At 38.4% G+C, this 19,308-nt stretch overlaps 1 long non-coding RNA gene across 1 annotated transcript; it reads left to right on the forward strand.

The window, feature by feature from the left end:
• Nucleotides 1-16,129: 16,129 nt before the first annotated feature.
• On the forward strand, nt 16,130-16,837 carry LOC119616667. The gene is made up of 2 exons (XR_005232631.1): nt 16,130-16,683; nt 16,766-16,837. It is a non-coding gene; the product is annotated as an uncharacterized LOC119616667 (long non-coding RNA).
• Nucleotides 16,838-19,308: the final 2,471 nt, after the last annotated feature.

Below are 19,308 nucleotides of genomic sequence, written 5' to 3' on the forward strand. Positions count from 1 at the left end.
TAGGAGCATTGTCATTTATTTCAGGGGGAAGAATATCACCGTTGCACAGCTCTAGGGAGAAGTGGCTTCTGTTAGCGGCAACATATTGCTTCTTAACCCTTTAAGAGCTAAAAGAGATTTGCTAGATTGGCAAAAAAGTGAAGCAATATCTTCGGTGGACATACCTAGGAAACGCTGCAGAGACTTGTATATTTATGCTTAAAATCATTTCTAAATTCTAAACATTTTCAAGAATGAAAGCAAATAGATCTGTAAATTCCATGTCAGAAGACAGAAAAAAGCATACAACACACTGAAGCTTATTTTTTTATACTGTCTGACATCAGTTGAAGGCAGTAGAAAGATAAATGTAGTGAAAATGTCCTGCTTCTGTTTATGTGTTGCAGAATCTGGCAACACAGGTCAAGGGTTGCAAGCTGAGGGGGTCATGTGAGTCATGACTGGATGAGGTCAATGTGAGGTTATTTCCGTTCGGGGATTCCAGACTATTCCTGTCTATCACATAAGGCAATCCAGAAGACCTCTTCCACCCAGAGTCTCTCCTCCAATCCCTCCTGTCATGGTGATGCACACCAGAAGGCAATAGATGCTGAGAATACAGGAGATTGAAAGCAGTCTGTTGTGATAAAGTCTGGATGTGTGCAGACTGCTGGAGATTAAGGTCTCACTGTGAAAGCTGTTGCTTCTTTTTCGAGATCTTATACATTTCAGTCGAACACGTTGACTAGAATCTGCTTAAAAATATTATTTAAAGCTATTAAAAGCCAAATTTATGACAGACAAGAGCAAACAGGATTTATTTGCAATCCTTTTAGCAACCTCCATGTATTGTCCATGCAGGTATTATGACCTTTTTGGTTTTCTTATCTTTATCTTATACCTCTGTATAGATTACAGAGCAATCTAATCGCTGAGAAGCATGTTTCTGAAAGCTCAGTGACACATTAAAACCCTGCTGATTTGTCACATTTGAACTCATACAGCTGTTCTTAGCCTGTGTGAAAGCACTTGTGCAGTTTGATGTCAGTTTATGTGATCAGGATGATGCAACTAGCCACCCAGTTTTATTGGCTTCGTGAAATCATTGTGAGCCTTGATTCAGTGTTGCTACAAGCTACATGCCACACGCTCATCTCCAGTTTATAACTTGATCCCAGCCAAGCAGATCTCTTTGCTCTGCTCAAGGGATCTTTATCTCTGCAACACGATTGAATTATTTTCTCTTGATCAGCTGGAGGAATTAGGTTACAGTGACTATAATCTACAAAAACAGACTGCATGTGTCATAGAGCTGTGTGAAGAAAACACGAACAGAGCCCACAGCCAGATGCTAATTTACCAAAAAGTTGTGATCTATTGTCCTGCTGACTATAAGAGCTGCTAGAAGGAAATCAGAGCCCTTGAAAGAAAGAAGCCAAGAAGAAGAGAAATATTCTCCATATTCCGTTGACAAAGACATTTTCACAACAGCTTCTAAAGTTAAGAGCATTGTGTCTTTATTGATTTCTTTGTAGCAGCGTTCGGGAGATGGCGCCGAGAAAATGAGGTCTGGCTTGAAGGTTTATGTCCTGCCACCGTTATGAGGAAACGTGAGCCGAGGATTCAGCTGGCCTTTTATTGTAAATGTGCTCCCTCTAGATGGACTTAAAGTGTCTGTTTTCCTGGCTATCGGAGGCGAAATAAATATGAAGGGTATCGGTAAATGGGCAGGAAGACTCCAAACGAGTGCTTAGGGACAGTTTTCCATTATTGTCATCTATTATCTTGGACAGATAGTGATATCAGCCACAAAGTCATCAATGGCGATCCACTGTGGCAGGTACACAGGTTATGAGGTTATGTGAAAACAAAATAGCAATGTTAACTCTTAAAAGGACAATTTGGGACTACTTTGCACCACAAAAAACACTAAATATTTTTAATTAATGGTGACTGGACAATACACCAGCCAGTAAAATAGAGTGTTCACGTTTATATAACCAGCTCATGAGGAAAACAAGCTGTGCATTTGAACACATTCTTCTTTCTTTTTTTTTTTTTTTTTTGTCACATTACAACATGCATGCACATATACAGATGTTGATAAGTATGTTGGTACCCTTTCACAATAGACACTAAAAAAAAAGGAAGATAGCTGATGTGACTGGCCAAAAAACACCAGTTTTGTCTTATCAGTCCCAGCAACCTCTCCCAGAAACCTAAAAGCTTGTCATCATGCATTTTGGCAAATTCCTGTCTGGCATTTTCGTGGTTTTTTTTTTTTTTTGCCAATAGTGAAACCCTCTTAGGTCTTCTTTCATGATGCTCATTATCCATTATGATTCAAAATGCAACAGGTGGTGCAATCAGACAGTGATGAAGCTTGACATTAGAGTTTGGCTTGAATAGTTTTGAATGGCTTCCTTGGTTCTTTTTCTACAATTTGACTTTTCCTCTGATCAACCTGGGGTTGCATTTCCTTTTGCGTCCACATCCTGAGAGGTTGGCTACAGTTCCATGAACCTTTTACTTTTTAATAAAATTAGCAGCTGTGGTTTGAAGAACATGATGCTCCTTGAAGATGGTTATGTAACCTTTACTTTTTATATGGTTATCTGTTACTGTAAGAATTCATACTGGGTGTTTAGGCGGTGTCAGATACTTGTGTAGTTTTTAGGCTCACCCCTGCGTAGCCTCTGTAAAACGCTGGTCTGTACACAGACAGTCACTCTGAATAATAGGCCTGCAAGCCATAAATGTCAGCCTTTTAAATCACATGCGGGCCAGGGCAGCTTCTCAGAGAGAGAATGCTTCATCACCGCTTAAACTACAGCTGCCCATTTATTATGTGTATGTTTATAAATCACTAAGGAGACCTCGCATTCCTGAAGCCTGGAAAATGGAGTGAGAGTAGAGCAAAATGAGAGGAAGACTGGAAAGAGAGGAAGACAAGAACAGTGAAGATATGTGAAGTGTACTGAAAATCAATATCATATCTTATGGCTTTATTTTCTCAGCCATGATGAATTTGTTGGTGAATATTTTTTTGGAAAAGAATGAAGTTTGTTTCTGCTTGCAAAACCAGAGAACTGTATTATTTTGATGAACACGTTGAAGACCAAGATGATCAAAAATAAGTACATTTAAAAAAAAGAAGGCATGATATAATATTACCATTTTAATCAACAGTTTTCAATGCACCACTGAATCCAAATGAATGTTTGAAATTTTAACTAATTTACTTTTTTTTTTACTAAATTTGAATGTTGAATTGGATTTTAAATAGGGGCTACGGTAGATCAGTGGTCAGTGCTCCAATGTTGTACTCCTGAAGCTGCAGGTTTGAGCCCAGGCTGCATCGGCAAGGCCATATGACGGAAAACAATTGCCAAATCTTTCATGCAAGCTTGCTCGCTGTGGTCACTGTAAAAGAGAACAGCCAAAAATAGAGGGGGACAACAAGGATTTTAAATAGATCAAATTTAGAACATATTTAGTTGGAATATATTCTCTTGAATTTCATTGTATGTAATAGGGTTTACATCTGTGCGTAACATTTTGGGTTTACTGTAATGGTAATAGTACTGAGCTGAACTTCAGTGAAATGACCTGGATTTACTTGGACTGAGTGTAATTATATATTAATTGGAACTGTTTACTTTTTTTATTTCTGCATAGCACCTTGAGATGACTTGGCACCATATTCAAACTGAAACAAACTGAACCTAATTGAGCCTTTGAAATAGTTACAAAACAGATAAATTGTTGACCTTAATGGCTATTGTGATACTTTAGTTTTGGGGCGAATAAGAGTCAACAAAAGAAAAAAGCTCTTAAAGCCAAATATTTCCAAATACAGTCACAGTCACTATCAATAAGCTCAAATATTGTGATTAACAAAATATGAACTATCTATGTTGTATCATTAAAACAATAAAAATAAACTGAAGTACAAAAACAGATTTTGTATAGTTTTATTTGAATAAAAAAAGTAGTCATACAATTTTCAAATTGTAGTTTCAAAAACTAAAATGTCCTGCTCGTGGCCTGTATAGTCCAAGTGACAGACATAACACACGTTTCACTGCACAGACAGTTTACACCATCAGCCATGTAATCATACAGGTGGCTGCACTGTATCAAGCAGCACTACCTTTCGGCTCAGCTTAATACTCTTATCTGCAAGATGGTTAACATCGACACTGACTGTGAATTTTAAGCTTCTGCCAGAAACACTGATGCACGGGCAAAATTAACATTTTCAGGTCAATCATGTATTTTCATTCTGACCCCTTGACTATCCCAGCTCAAAGATTTATGAAGTACATCAGTGAGATGTCCAGTTTGCCAATATTTATATAGTTTATGCTGTTTAGGCGTCTCCTTAATGGAGCAGAGAACTCCTACTCCCTCCACTTTGTCTTTCAAAAAGAAAGCACATTCCTACAATATTACTCAAACTCTAATGGCTTTATTTGGAAAACTGATATTAAAAAGAAAAAGTATAATCAAGAAATGTGCTTTGAAACAACAACCTCCTAACTTTGTAAACCAAATTTGCAAACACATGCTTACTGTGTAGGCTACCCTTCAACCACAATCACTGGCTCACTTTCTTTTTTCCCAGATCACTCCATTTTCCCTCAGCTGCTGCAGGGAGCTCGACAGCAGAGACAGAAAAAACCACATCTCGTCAGCTGCTTGCATCTGCCCCGGGACATGCTTTTTGCTAAGGCGACCATGATTTCAGGTTAAAGTTTAGTCTATTTTTGTCAGGAAGTGGTTGCGTTGATTCTTGAACCCTACACCACTGGGTACTGGTGAGGTTACCAATCTAGGACAACACTCTAAAGAGTGATTTTAAAGCAATCTCTGTGGAAATAACATTAAACTATTAGGGTTGGGTACAAACACAGATTGCAAAGACTCGTTCAGTGTGGAAAAAGTTTGTGTCACTCATTGGATGCATGAAACTTGTGTTTGTCCCATTAAAGAAATAAAATCTTCCATCATTGTGTGAGAATTATCCCCAAACAGACTTTTTAAGCCATTAAGTCTTTACTGGGACTAAGAAACTGGGCATAATTTGCAAATTAAATTTGTTTTTAGCTTGATAAAATCTTCTTTCTGCTTCAGGAACTTTTTTTTTAGTTTTGCTTTTAGACTGGATCCTTCAGTACTGCTCGATCAGTCCACGTAGATGTCAATGCAAACCCTAGTCTGGTCTTAATTGAGACGTATCTGTATCGAGCAGCCAAATCTACAAGTCACTCATTGAATATGAAAAATGGAATGTGGGAATGAGAGGAGAGGGCGGAAGAGAGATCAATGATATGGATCTGCATGTGCAGACTAAATTTCTGCCCTGTGCGTGCATGTATGTGTGTTTGCATGTGTGTGTTGTGGGCACTGCGGCATTATTGGACATCTGAATGAGTAATGACGTCGTCCCAGACAGGGCAATTACCACCAGTGCTCGTTTATTAAAGAGTGGATTGAGAAATGGAAGAAGAAGGATGGTGGCTCTGGTGCTGAGGGAATAGCGGATGAATAGGTGGAGGAAATGACACAGGGAACAAACACAGGAAATTTTGTATTTATTTGATGTAATTCATTGAAAATGTACTTTATCAATTGTGGATTTAAACTCCTTGTACAAAACGCTGTAATGCTTTATTTGGGTCTCGTGTTTTGGTCCTGGCGTGTGGTTGGTTTCTGGGTAGCTGCTGTTGAGAAGCAGTTTATTGTCCCCCCCAATAAACTCTATTGATTCTAACTTAAGATTATTTTAACTTGTTAGTTAACAGCTGTCATTCACCAAGAATACTTTATGGTCCACCAGTAAAAGGCGGGTCATAATGTTTTTGCCTGTTTAAGTGTCTGTCTGTTAGCAAAATATCTTGTAAATCAGTAGACGAATCATAATGAAACTCTCAGAAAGTAATATTTGAATGTACATCTACAACTGATTACCTTTTAAAGTCAATCCAATTCAAGGTTGCCACCACAGCTAAATGATCTTGGACAACACAATATAACTATTACTCAGTTTTACAGATATTGAGCCAACATTTGTAGTAGTTCAGAGTCATCTCCAACATATTCTATGAAAGCTAGCAGCTCATGCAAAGTCTTCTGATATTGCCTTGCATCATAGCACATACCATTGTTTTCAAGGCGTGACCAAAATGGCTATAATTTTGGGATTTCTTAAAGTAAAATGATCTTAGTTTAAAACTTTGGCACAAAGGGCAGCCTTCGATATGTGTTCCTTCAACTAATGCTTGGCCTTTCATTAAAATAATTAAACATTTGTCAGCTCGCAGAATTATGTGTCCTTAACAACCAAACCGAATTTAAATGATCACAAGAGTCCCTAATATTAAATGAGGTCTAAAAGCATTAAAAAAAAGAAGTGAAACTGAAAGCAGATGTTTCTTAAGCGAGAATGTATTATCATTTTGATTAAACTTTGACAATAACACTAAAATCCCATGTGACATTGCAAGATCTTGTGGGATTTTTTTAGCACTCTAATTATGTTTTGTGAATGACTCTCAGCTTCTACCACATTAAATTTTAGCTCAATATTTATAATTCTGACTCAGTTCTCGTTTTTCTTCTATTGCAGGTGGAGTGGACTCAAGTGACTCACTCCCTCACTCCACCCCTTAAAACCAGATGTGGAAAATTACTTTATTAGTGCTTAAAGAATTGTGTCAAAATCCACTTTGCCTTTTAGGGAAATTAATTTTTAAAATTCTTTTTCATCAAATCTTTATCTCAACTTTGGTTCTGTATTTCAGGATAACAAACTACAGAATGGTATTCTCCCACTCCCACGCAGTCTTTTCCTGCCCCTCGTCAATCCATTTAACATTTTCCTTCCCAATTTTCACCTCTTTTCTTTTCTCACCCTGTCTGTCTGCCTGCCTGTCTGAAATGCTAAGAAAACATTGTGGCTATGTTGTCTATGCTGAGAATCAGTCAGCAACTGCTTGGTGATCAATGGGAAAGAAAATAAATCCCAGCCAGAGGAATTTGGGTTTTGAACTTTCCCCACTGTGTTCGTAACTCAGAAACCACGCCAGAGAGGATAACCATTCGAAAAATGATATTTCATAAGATTGTGCATGTGCGCATACAAGTTTATTTCTATCAGCACGTACAGAAACACATAAATAAAATTGTCTATTTATAGAATTTCTGTACAGATTTGTACATGCTTTTGTCCACTTGAACATCCAGCCTGAAAGTAACCCCCCCACCAGTCGTTAACCAAATCGCAAGAATAGCAGTACACAAGTTCAACCCCGCTGTTATGCATACACACGTTCATAGATTGGCAAGACATGCTTGACTCATGAGTCAAACCCAGACGCTCGCCAGTGTCACTGTGTTGGTCTAGTGGTGCCACAGCACTCGAAGCATCCTCGCTCTGTCCCTTCCGTGTCACGAACACACACAGAGGACATATTGTTCGGCAAGCTTGGGAAAGACCAGAGTTCAAGGACATTAATGGCTGTAATGTGTAATTTCCCTTCTCCTCCCTCTTGCTCCATATCCTACTCATTCACTGTTTGAGAAATCTGGGGTTTTAGAAATAGATTTTTTTTTCTTTTTCTTTTTTTTTGGTGCGTGTGTATCTGGGAAAGTACCATTGAGGAAATGTGTCTGTTTCTGAAAAGCAGAATTTTATTTGTGAATTGTCAGAAAGTAAAGTTTGTGCTTCTGTGATTTGACCCAGTGAAAATCCAAAAGCTGTAATGTGAACTTTTAACACAGGAAAAACACATTTATCATTACATTTAGGGGGAATGAAAAAACACCATAATTAGCCTGTATAATTTCAAATTATTGACAGGTACACAGTGAATCCTGCAACAAACCCAAGTTATTATCAGCTAAAATGTACGATAAACATCATATTGTTTTAGACTTTGTTAGAAACTTTTATTTTCTAATGAGCACATCTTAAAACTGGTTAGAGCAAGATTTTTTAAACAAGCTATCACTGCATGTTCATGTTCACGAGTGCAAGCAAATTATGTTTCACACAAAATATATTATCAAAAAGTAGAATAGCAAATGAACACGCAAGGCTTTTATATTTTTATGAAACAAATGTTTTGACCCCTGTCCCTCCTTTAGAGTGGATATTGTGCTACTGTGTGCCGGCATCACATCACATGTGCCACTGAGGAGCCTGAGATCATTAGCCTGAATTTGTCTCTTTGTGCTAATTATCAAGTCCAGCTTCACCTTCACTGTTGTCTAATTAGTTTCAACAAGACACCCAGGCACCAATTAAATAGATCAAATGAGAGCTTTAATATTATTAACTATAAAACTCTTAAGAACATTTTGAAGGGTGTCCAAAATTCCAACATAACTTTGTAATAAAACGCCTGGATCTACGTTTTGCATAAGGAGTGCAAAGAGAACACAGATCAAAAGAAACGTAAAAGCTGCTGCCAGTGGCTCATTATGGTTACCGTGGTAACCACACACCCGTGTCCGTCACTCCCTGACTGCCAAGTTAATGAGAGGCAGACGGAAATGCACACTGAAAATTAGGCTCATAGAATCAGTTGTGCGAAAACTACAAGTTAGATCTGAAAAAATTCTTGAACTGTCAGCGACAAAAGACACCGATGGTCACACGGGAATGTTTATGTTTCTACAGTATTTTATGTAAGAGATATGACACGTTAAAAAGAGCTTTCCACTTTTAATGAGGATATTTTGAGCTAAAATACAACCGAACTTGGATATACACTGAGCTGTAGAGCCTTAAAAAAGGGGCTGAATTTTTTCATGTTTTCTCAAAACCCCATTGGTCTCCAGTAATTTTTTCTCAGCTTGTTGTGAAATTTCTATATGTTGTGCAACATACCAATACCAAAAGTCATAGCACACTAATCATGATTGAGCAGCATGTTTTGGTGTATATTTTGCATGTTTTATTTCAAAACAGCATTAAAGAACAAAACATTTGAAAAGAATATCAGTAAGGGTGCTTCAATGTGCAGACATTAGTAGCCTTAATAATAACCTTAAAAATCATATAGCTCAAAAAAGTAGCTTTTTATTAATGTAATCAATGCACACATCTGTTACAAATGACCTAAAGCCAATAGAATTTTTGTTTAGTGCTTTTTGTAAAATGACTGGTGTCTTGGTTAAATAGGGAAAAAAATGGGACAATAAATCAGTCAGTAAAACCTTTTGTAGCATAACCTTTAACTCAGGGTATCTACACACAAATTAGAAATAGCTCAAACATGAATGCAAAGACAAAGTGTCTCTTGGTTTTTGGCAGGACATTTTATATTAACCTATTTGTGCAGGAATATATGTCAAGAGGCCTGAACTCCCAGATGTAAAGACACTGGAGCTGGAGGCCATTGTTTCAATAGAGGTGCCACAAATATGAATAAGAAATCAGCATCCTCCTTTTACCTCACTCTTCAGGCCTTCACCACCCTCGTCTTCTCTTATTTTTATGTAAAACACATTGTGAAAGGTCAAAGAAGAGATGCAGAGGAGAAAAAAAACAAGAGCATGAGAGCGCTGGGGATGAACGTGCATGTGTGCGTGCATGTATATGTATATATGTTTGTGCATGTGTCTGTGATCATGAGTGTAAGTCCTTGCTGTGTGTGTGTGTTTTCAGCGGGGGTGAAGGCTTGTCTCCTATGCACGCTGTGCTCATTGAGAAGTGGTGTCTTGCGCCTGGGGGGGCAGCTGGCGAGAGGGCAGGCGGACGGCGAGGCGCCAAAGAAAGAGGTCACATCCATATTCATCGCATTGGACATGCACATGTAAACCACTTTTAATATGCCGTGACAGGGGAAAGTTGTGCTGAGGCGGAAGGAGACAGAACGAGAACGCGCGAGAAAAGGCAGAGATGGTGACAAACAGGAATGTTTGTGAGAAATGTCCACATGTGCGTCTTCATCAGGGTGTGAGCGGCCTGAATTTCAATGACCTGCAAAATCCAGTGACAAGACATGTTCAATTGTATATCATTATTAAATATCGTTGACGACAGGGACAAGTGATGCATTTCAAAGAAAAATTGACTTGATTATTCAATACACCCACACATATTTACTGCAATTCAGTGCATCAGAGTCAAAGACAAATAACTTTAAAGGCCTTATAGCTATATTGGTCAAACCTTGGAAATTATGTAATGCACAATCTCATTTAGTGAGACCCTGTGAGATATGTTAGTGCTCAAAGAAGGTGACTCTCATTTACTGCCACACCAGATTTTAGTTCTACTTTTAGTTTTAGTTTAGTTTGTGTTGGCTAAGATCGATTAGCTGTTGCAACTGTCTTCAACTGAATTGACACCAAATGTTTAAGAGTTTTAGATTTACATCCAATAATGACTTACAAAATTCATTCTGTGGTTCATGAGATATTCTGCTATTACTACAGACAAATAAACACACACTTGCACACAGGCAGAGGTAAAAACACTATTTACTCTCCCCTTTGGTGGCAGGTGATAAATCATTAATCTAAAACTACTTGTGATAATCCATTTTTTACAAACATCAAACAATGAATTCGATACACACAAACTGATTCTTTTGTTGTATCATAAGATGGTTGAAAAGTAGACAAATAGATCTGTTCTAATATTTTTTTCCCCGTTTGTAATTTTTAACCCAATAAACACCCACAGGTTTGGTAGAAACACTACGCGCATACACACACAGAGACAATTTATACAAACCAGAGTGTATCAAAGGACTCCAAGACAAGAAAAATCAAATGCTTGTTATTATAGGGCACTTTCAGGTCAGCGGGAGACATATCATCTTCACTTCATAGCAGGGGGCCCAGGTTGCTAGTTATGACAATGTGGCATTATATGGCAGCTTTTGAAGTCTGCCAGTGACAGACTCAGTGACTGCCTGTCACAGGCCTCCGCTTTGAAGTTGGTAGTGATGAAAAAGAACAAAAAGGTGGAAAAAATTATAATCCTATCGAGTTATGGATTATGTTAAAGCAGCGTCTTGGAGATTTTGAGAAAGCACTATTAATACGGTGCAGAAGTACAGTACTAAACATGTACTGTTTGTGGTGTTTAGAACGATTTTAAAGTGGCACTTTAGATAGGTACTTATATGTTGTAAAGTACTGCATTCATTCCTTATCTGTATGAGCCCTCATTGGATCATCCTTGGGGAAGGAAGGGGTCACATTGGAGGTCAGAGTCAAGAGATGGGATTTTTTTAGTAACCCTACTCCTAACTTTTTATACAACACTGGAATCCCCTGGGTATCTCCACCTTTTATGGGCTTTAATTCCAACAAAAGTTCAGTGGCAACAGGAGCTTCCCTAAGTGGACAAATTATACTATCGGTTTCCATGCTGTCGTTGAGGACCAAAAAAAAAAGACGGCTGGCCTCCTTTAACTAGAGAAGAAAATCTCCATCTGGAAATATGTTTAGAGACAGTTAAGTTAAAGTTGACCCAAATTTCCGAGCACTTTTATTCTCTTGTGAGGATCAAAATTAGCTTTGATCTACAGTGGACAGAACTTCGCCGCTGGTTTTATTTTGGGGGCCAATTAAGGAGACGGACTCATGCTGTCCAGGAGAGCACAGTGCAGTGAATCTTTGTGAGCTTTAACCTCCAGCTTGCTTCGAACAGTGGGGAATCCTCCTCAATCACTATAAGGAGGTCATCTATGTCTCAGTCATATTTTAACCAGCACCAACACACCACGGGGAACTGTGTAACAGGACATCAGTGGCTGTAACCTAAGCACCAAAATTGCTTTTTGACGATGTACCCAGTGTTGTTTTAAGCACTCTGGTCTGTCCGGACCAGCCCCCACCTTTACAAAATATGATTTAATCATTTTTCTCACTTACTTTCCTCAGCATGGGAGCAAAGAAAAAGAGGCAAGCGAAACTGAGAGGAGCTAGGGGGAGGCAGAGGAGGGCATTCCAGAGCGGTGAAGAAGGAGACACATTACAGCAGTTATTTCCGCAGCAAAGAGGAGAAAACCTCTTACAAGGCAGTTCCTAAAAGGATCTGGTCACCGAGGCTGAAGCCAGGCTGCTCCTCTTGAGAGGTCCTGAGGGCAAAAATCTGAGCAGGCTTTTAATCAAGAGGCCATAGACGTTATACAAACAAGAGCCTGCGCTGATGTCATCTTGAAAAATTTCCCTTAAAACCCAGACCTCTGCTCCATTATTTAGACTCTGCTCTTTCTTCACCGAACAGTGTCTTTTTTTTGTATAAATTGAAGATAACATCTTGCAGACAGTGTTACAAAATGGAAACGCAACCATTTGTGTCATGTAAGGAAATAACAAATAATTCTACAGCTGAACTTCTCTCTTAAAATAAACTAAAGCTGCCGAAAACATACATACAGAAGGAAATCTCCTGCTGCTAGTTTTCATTAAACACAAATTTTATAATGCAGGCCCCTGAATGAAAGTCATCTCCCATCTCTTTGCTCATCTCTTCTCATCGCTCTCTCTACTCTGGAAGATTTTGTTCCCACACGCTGCCCGAATCAGCAGTTGACACCCACTTGAGAGCTCTGAAGCACTGTGTACATATAACCACAAGTGGTGTTACTGTTACCAGGGATCATCTTACCTGCTCACATCAGTTACAAGTCTGACAGAAGCTTAGTGACTTTAATACATGGATGCTGCGCTACTCACTGCACATCATCTTTGTTACGTATCCTAGTAAAAAGTTCCTATGGGCTGACATCTTGCTTGAAAGGAAAATCTGTATTTATTAATGATTTGAAATATTTTTGTGCACTTTTAAGCTTTGCCAAACTTTGAGGTTTGTTCTAAATAATCTTTCAGTTTAAATGAACAAAGAAAGTTGTCAAAAATGCCACAGTCGTGCTACAGAAAGCTATTTTATCAAACTTGGTAGTTTTTATATTACTGTATAAAGATGTACCCACAGTGTTTTATTTTTATGATTATGAAGTAGTTGTTCGTTTTTGAGTAAATAGCCTGGTCAGTATTTTAGAATTAATCTGACTTTCTTCACTTGACAATGAAGAAAACAAGAAACATATCTGTTCTGAGCAAATGTGCACACTAAAGTATAAAGTATAATTGTGTGAAAGTTGATTTTTTTTTTGCTTGTTTGTTTTCTTCTGAGCTATAGTTAGTTGTGATGAAAAAAAGTTGTTCTAGTTTTGTGTTTGGCATGAATTATGGCCCATTTTCTTATAAATATATATTAAAATAAGCTCCCCAGTTGATTTTCTCATGAAAAATTGTAGAATTGACCCAATCATAGACGGGAGGCAGGTTCAGGAGCAACAAATGAACCTTTATAACCAAACAAGGCAGAATAATGTGAAACAAACAAAAGCAGGCACAAACAAAAAACAAAAACAACCTGAAGAAAATCAGGGAGTATGTATGGGTGAACTTAGCACAAAAAGTAAGAAAATTTGTGTTTGGTTGATTGTTTTTTTTTGTAACAATGTTTCTTGGCAATGCATCTTATACCGCTGCGCAGCCTGCTTATTTTCCCTTAAATTATGCTTGATTTGTAAGGAAAAGGTATTTTTTGGGTTCAGCAGCGGAGTTGAATATGTGGGTTACACCCACAAAAAACTTGCCAAATCTCCTCTTCCAATGCCAAACAGCTTATTCTGCTATTAACTCTTATTTGGTCTTGTTTATTGGATTGAAGGATTGAAGTATTAAGACACAAGACATATTGGCAATTTACTAATTTATTCATTTAACAAACAGACCTCAGTTCCATGTGGAAGAACCATAGACAGCCACAACAGTCTAGCATCTCCTCCTCATGCTGCTCACCAGCTTGGTCACACACTGCTATGGGAGGCCATCCCATTCTTCAACCAGCATTTGTCACAAGTCAGCCAATGTGATTGTGATGGTCATTATGGGACAGCATGTCCGAGCTGATCCCACAGGTGTTCAGTGAGGTTGAGGTCAGGACTGCAGACAGGCCATTCCATTCTCCCAAATTCTGGAGGTAGTCTCTGATAAACCTCGCTCTGGAGTCAGTAGCAGAATAAATTGTTTGACACTAGCAGAGAAGATTTGGCAAGTTTTCCATGGGTCAACCCACATACTCAACTCTGCTGCTCCACATGCAAATACATTTTCCTAACAAATGTGGCACCATTTAAAGGGAAATAAACAGGTTTTCTAATGGTTTAAGGTTTACTGCCAAGAAGCATTGTTACTGCAAAAAAATAATAGACCAAACACAAATTTTCTTATTGTTTGTGCTTATTTTATGTATAACAGGTCTGCTGCTAATGGATGAGGAAGAAATGAATGAGGAGCTGGAAGGAAAGATTTAAAGATATTTCACCAGTTTAAAAGAGGTCAGACTGGTTTGCAAAATGTGTCTCTTCAATTTATTTTTTATTTTTTGCAGTAGTCAGATCTATTTATTGCATCCTGCGTTTGCAGACAATGCAGTGGGCAGGGCTGCAAGAGGGATTATATCCGTGAAAGTGATGTTGTTTTAGAATGTCCACTTTAAAAAGCTGTATGAGCACACTTATTTTGACATAACTGAGTACAACAATTAAGTCTAAGCTTTGAGAATCAAATACATAATTATTGAAAAAAAAGCACTTAAGCTTTTCTATTTGAGGTAGAAAGAAAATGCTGAAATATAAGGAGAAAATGAAAATAATGATGCTAGAGTGAAACAAAACAAAACATAGATAACATCACTTAGATATCATCATTTAAACTTGACATTTAGGTAAGTCTTTTACTTTATGGAGATTCTATCAATAGTCCTGATCATTAATTTGCGACTTCATACATTACCCTTCAGTAAATTATGTGGAGCATCCTTTGAGCTTTATATTAATATGATTATTGAACAGCATATAAAGGTCAATGTATAATAAACTGAGCTGTCTTTACATGAGGTTTGCCTGATTTGACCAGGATTGGAAGCATTTATTTTTCATTGATCTCAGACAACAGGTCACAGGCTTTGTTCTGTGTAAGGTAAACTTTTCCCACTAAGTTATTCATGTGTTTGTTCTTTCAGGAACTAACACTTTTCTTGGTAATTTCATTCAGATCAATAGTCTACCACTTTCGCTCTTGCACCACCGAGGAGACATACGTATATCCTTGGTGGTTTTTGTAGGCTTTCTAAAAATAAAGACACACAAAAAACCTGCTGACGCCAGTGTCTTTTTAGTGTGTCCTTGTTCCTTTTCACGGCACTGCTCCTTTCACCTCTCTAGTGCGTAACCAACACGTGATCATAATGACGAACATCATTTATGCAAATGTAATTAGGCCGAGAAACACGATAGTGAGGCACAGGTTGGAAATTTATCACCGAACACTCGGGCTCTAAACACTCAATTAAAATACCGAATTTCACTGGATTTAATCTTAACCTAATAAATTAAGCAGGGGAAGACGAGTTTGCCGTGTAGATGGCTGACATTTGAATGCCAGTATCACACTTTTGGTTGGTCATTTATTCCACTTCTTAACTCAAATCCTCTAGAAAAGGGGAGCAGAGAACCACGAACGGAGCTGTTGTCTGGTTCTTATCTTTGTGTCTGGGTTAGTGTTTTGTCAACACTCAGACTGGGTTGGACTAACACACACAGACAGAGCTGCACAGAGGTGAATTTAAAAAAATGTGTGATTAGATATAGATATACTGTATATAGCACTAGTATCATAAAGTATTATATGAGTACTGATGTCAGGAAGGACATTGAACACATCATGAAAAGGGGAAAACAGGAAAAAGTGGAGGACACAGCACAAATTTTATTACTGGAAGAAACATTTCAGGGTAGCATCCATCACAAAAAAGGGGAGGTGTTGAATGAAATAAGATTAGATCACATAAGGAAACATTTTTTAGAGGCAGAAATAAAATAATTTGTATTGTTCTGTGAACTAATTGTTGCACTAATTGACCAAGCTAACTTGATATACTGCCCCAGCACCCAAAAAAATCAGATTTTCAATGCAAAATGTCAGCTATTTCATTGACATGAATGGTGTGTAACATTTCTAGTTGGGACTTCTGAGTTCAGAGTCAGCAAAATCAACTGGAACAACCCAAAGTCTGGATTCTACTCACAAAGTTGGAGGCTTCTTACTAACTCAGACCTCAATATTGTCATGTTTCTGGCCCGTCTGCCTGCTATGTTTGTTCCCTCAGTTCCCACCTCTCATCAAGCTCATCTGGTTCACCTGCATGCTGAGTGCAATCAGGCTCATGTTTTCCACCTGTGCAACAGCAGTTATATTCAGCTCTCAAACAGGCAGACGGTGCCAGATTTTTGAAAGCCTCAGAGTGAGTAGATATCCAGCATTTCTTCCTGACCTGACCACGTTCTGAACATTTTTCTGCCCCTTGGATTTGCCTGCCTTGTCTAGCCCACGTCGGATTCTCCACTGGCTTCTGTTTTCTGGACACGACCCTGTTTCTGCCCTCTGACCTCTGCCTCCTGCCTCGCCCTTTGGATTTTGTCTGCTAGAAGTTGCCTGAACGTGCTGGACCCTTTTTCTGTGCCCTGACCACCGCTCTCTGCCTGACCCTCAGATTAGTTTACTCTGTCCTGCCCGCTCCTAGCTCCGTCTCTCCCTGGAGCTGCCACTGGTTGCCAGCCTTTGTGCTACCTGGACCACTCATCCTCCACAAACGCAAAGAAGGTTAGTGGTTCTTGTCTGTTCAGTTTTGGCCTCCCCCCCCCCCCCCAGTATACAACCCTCTAACCTTCCTCTCCGTCCTCAGAGGTTCCTGTCCCTTTGCTGGTGGTTGCCTGTTCCTTACCCCGAACTTCAATAAAGAACTTATTATTTTGTACTTTGTGTCTGACTGAAATTTCGGGTCCTCAGTTCTGATCATTACAAATATAGCTGACTTGTGCATGAGAAGTGGTAAAAAGTGTTGAAATAAACTTTTTATTTTCACCTTGGTCAATGTAGACCTCAATAATCCAATCTCACACACACAGAATGCAGAAAAATCCAAAGTTATTGACTTGTATTGATAATGGTAGTTAAATCCAAACCAAACTGAAATAATGTGTATGTATATATATATAGATAAAGTTTACATTTGTAGATCAGACATCAAACAGGAAGTCTCTTTGTTTTCTGTTGGTTGCTCAGGTATTTTGAACAATGTTAGTCCAAACTGTGATTTGTAAAACAAGAAAGAAAACCAGAAGACTTCTGAGCTAAACTCTGAGCTAAACTGGGACTGTAAAAACAGAAAGAAGGGGCTTACTTTGACCAAAGTCTTTTTGCATCTTTCCATTTATGACTTGTTAGAATAACCAGGCACAGTCTTGTGACAAAACCTGGAATTAGCACAGGACTCATGCAGTAGACCAAAAAAATGTGCATTAAGATATGTCACTAATATGTCCAACAGTTTATCATTCAACACTAATGTTTCAGTTTCAGCCTGTGCTTATTCAGACTAACAAGCTGTGTCAAAATCTATCCAAAATAACCCTGCTTCTTCTGTGATACGTGTACTTTCAGTGATTTCCATATTGCCTGATTTATGTTTACACACTGAGAACACAGCAGCCTGCCTGTCTCAGCTTCATAGTAATAAGCTTCTGTTGTCCCAGTTCTGTTAATATCACATTAGAATTTCATCTCAAGGGATGAGTTTAGTGCAATCACGAGAACTTTTCATGCTCTTTGAATAAGACTGGGGAATGAGACTCTTAATGGCTGCATTAATGCTGTTTTTCACTCTCTGTCTCTCTCTGTGCATTTTTGTGCATACTATTATACATGACCTGAGTTATGCGTCATTTGAATAACACCCCTCTGGATCTTGGTGGCATTTTGTCACATTTTGTTTGACATTTGAAAGCAAAGAGTGAGCACAAGGTCTGTTTGGGAATCAGTGTTTTAAATCCTTTTTTTAAAATCAAAATGTATAATCCTAGTTTGAATGCTTTTCTTCTTCTGCTTTCCTGAAATTATGCCAACTGTACCACCTTTGTGAACACACTGCCAAGTCAAACGCTCAACTTTAAGCCTGTCGTGGGTTTTCTATCATTTTTCCTTCAGAGTGATTCTGAGGGTTGATATGAAGTCAGTTCTGGGCTTAAAACTGGTCTTCAAGTTCATTCCAGATGTCTTATTCAAATCAGGCAATGAAGTCTAGCTGCCAAAACAGGTAATTTCTTTGTCCATGGAAGAAGTGTAACCTGTCGAAATCCTAAACTGCTCACAATAAACAACTATTGAATAAACTGGAGGCAAACTGGTGACACCAGCTGCAGAAATAATGCATGAAAGAATATAAATATTTCTACAAAGTGTACAGATGTTTGTGAAGACTGTCATTAAAATGTTTTATTTATTTATTTTAGTGTGTATATGGACATTTTTTATATATATGCATATTTTTGGTGTATATTTTCCCAAGAATCAGCTCACCTAAGGACTCTCCCTCACATGCTGCCAGGATCACACAGCACTCGAGCTTGACGGCTCTCCACATGGAGATGGTTTCCTGTCTGTTTTTTAGGCTTGGTCCGGTCGAGCTCCAGGAACCAAGGCTCGACCACCAGTCCACATAACCCCTAGGAGAAGGGGGTTCTCAAACCCTTACACCAAGTCAAGGTGACAATTCTGCAAAGGCGACTCACTAGAGGGATTATGTATCCTCTCTTTCCTGGAAATGCCTTGGATTCCCCTGGTAGGAGCTGGGAAGTGTTGCTGGAGAGAGGGATGTCTGGGTTTCCCTCCTGGACCTATTGCCTCTGTGACCCGACCATGGATAAGTGGCAAAAAAATGGTGAATGAATGTGTAAGAACATACAAATAATACTGTATTTTCCACTGATGTTGAGATTTGTTTTACATGATAAGCTCTAATACTTCATACACAATCAGAATACATTTACAAAAACTATAAAAAAAACAGGCATGTGAAATCCCATACTTATCTGGTTTCAGAATTTAAAACCAAATACTTTGGCGAATTTTATCTTAAAACACAACTTTCTTTTCTACATGGTAAAAACCTCCATTTTCTGTCCTACATAGTGACGAGTCTTAGTCTATTTAAGGGAAAATTCAAGATATTGTGCAAAGAGCTCTGAAATAAATCACTTTCAAAGTTGTGCTAGTTGTCAAAATAGTGAAATGTTACGTGCTAACAAGCATTAAAAGAATATTTTTTTGCTTTGTGGCTATTTAATATTGTTTTTTCCATGGGACAAGGTTGCAATGTAATGTAAAAAACAACAAAGAACAAAAAAAAACGAAAACATTACAACACTGTGTTAAAAAATAGCAAAGATT

The sequence above is a fragment of the Kryptolebias marmoratus genome, linkage group LG22, assembly GCF_001649575.2.
Source record: "Kryptolebias marmoratus isolate JLee-2015 linkage group LG22, ASM164957v2, whole genome shotgun sequence".
In the NCBI taxonomy this organism is placed as follows: Eukaryota; Metazoa; Chordata; class Actinopteri; order Cyprinodontiformes; family Rivulidae; genus Kryptolebias; species Kryptolebias marmoratus.